General features: G+C 44.7%; 1 pseudogene; it reads right to left on the bottom strand.

The window, feature by feature from the left end:
* Positions 1-236: 236 nt before the first annotated feature.
* On the bottom strand, positions 237-1140 carry LOC119059111 (glyceraldehyde-3-phosphate dehydrogenase-like; annotated as a pseudogene).
* Positions 1141-1882: the final 742 nt, after the last annotated feature.

Below are 1882 nucleotides of genomic sequence, written 5' to 3'. Positions count from 1 at the left end.
ACATGACAAGGTAGGGTTCCCTAAGCCCTTCCCCTTTTCGGGGGTTCTGGGATGGAAACTGGAGGTCAGGAGATTCTTGGTGTGTTGGGGGACCGATTTGTGGTGAGGACTCCCCGGCGCCTGAGGACCTCTCTTCCTGTCACTGGGGCCAGTGGTCCAGGGGCTCTTACACTTTGGAGGCCATGTGGACCATAAAGTTTACCACCCTGTTGTTGTAGCCAAATTCATTGTCATTGTCAGGAAATGAGCTTGACAAAGTGGTCATTAAAGGCAATACCAGCCCTGACATCGAAGGTGGAGGAGTGGGTGTCATTGTTAAAGTCACAGGAGATCCTGGTCCTCAGTGTAGCCCAGGATGCCTGCTCACCACCTTCTTGATGTCATCATGTTTGGCAGCTTTTTCCAGGTGGCAGGCCAGATCCACAACCAACACATTGAGGGCGGGAACATGGAAGGCCATGCTGGTGAGCTTCCCATTCAGCTCAGAGATGACTTGCCCACAGCCTTGGCAGTGCCAGTAGAAGCAGGAATGATGTTCTGGAGAACCCATTTGCCATCACATCACAGCTTTCCTGAAGGGCCATCCATGGTTCTTCTGGGTGGCAGTGATACATGGACTGTGGTCATGAGTCCCTCCACAATGCCAAAGTTGTTATGGATGACCTTGGCAGGGGGACCAAGAAGTTGGTGGTGCAGGAGGCATTGCTGACAATCTTCATGGAGTTGTCATGCTTGTCATGGTTCACACCAATTATAAACATGGGGGCATCCACAGGAGGGTCAGAGATGATGACCCTCTTGGCTCCACCTTTCAGTTGAGCCCCAGCCTTCTCCATGGTGGTGAAGACACCAGTGGACTCAACAGCATACTCAGCACCAGTATCACCCCATTTGATGTTGGTGGGATCTTGCTCCTGGAAGATGGAGATGGACTTGCCATTGATGACAAGCTTCCTTTCCCCAGCCTTGACTGTGCCTTTGAACTTACCCTGAGTGGAATCCTTCTAGAACACATAGACCATGTAGTTGAAGTCAGTGAAAGGGTTGTCAATGGTGACAATATCCACTTTGTCAGTTAAAAGCTGCCATGGTGACCAGACACCCAACATGGCCAAATTTGTTCACTTTGACCTTCATCATCAAGTCTCAGAGTTGTGGCTGGCTCTGCACAGGAAAACATGGTTGTCTGTCAAACAGGAGGAGCAGAAAGCCTAACCTATTTTATTAAAAAAAACATACTAAATATGAAAGAAATCACATGAAACTTGAATCTCAGGGCTTTAGCTAATGTATCTTGAAAATTTTAGAAATTGTTTAAAACAGTTCAGTCACAGTTGAAATGAGCAGCATATGACCAAAACTATAGAAGTCCAATAGCTATATGGCTTTAGCTATTTGAATGTACTTTTCTTCTTAGCTAACAACACCTTCTATTGATGAGTTTCAAGAATAACTGCAAAGAATTTCTTATATTTAAAATGTGAAGAAAAAAATTTTTTAACATTAAATAATTTTTGCAGATGTTCTCCTTGATTTGCCTCATAAGACCAACTTTGAGAACAGTGATTTTTTTCCTTTTCCTCTACCCCCTTCCTTTTCCTTCTCTCTTTCTTTCTTTGACAGAGGTGAGAAAGTGAAGGAGGTGATTTTTTTTGATGAAAAGTTATATTCGTTCTCATTTCCTCATTGTACCATCTAACTAAATTCATATATCTCAACACAGACCAAATACTCAGTTTGAGAAATGGGCTTTCCCTTAACAAGCAAACAGGCAAGTGTGGAAACCAGGGAAATCCCAAAAGCCCTGTGAGTTGACTGGGCCTTTTATTACTCATCAAAGGAGGCTTCCCTTTTGTTGGCTGCCCTGGAGTTTTCCCATCAC

Source organism: Artibeus jamaicensis, unplaced genomic scaffold, assembly GCF_021234435.1.
Source record: "Artibeus jamaicensis isolate MK-2021 breed Jamaican fruit bat unplaced genomic scaffold, CSHL_Jam_final contig_335, whole genome shotgun sequence".
Lineage (NCBI taxonomy): Eukaryota > Metazoa > Chordata > Mammalia > Chiroptera > Phyllostomidae > Artibeus > Artibeus jamaicensis.
This window is presented reverse-complemented; position numbering and strand designations above follow the sequence as displayed.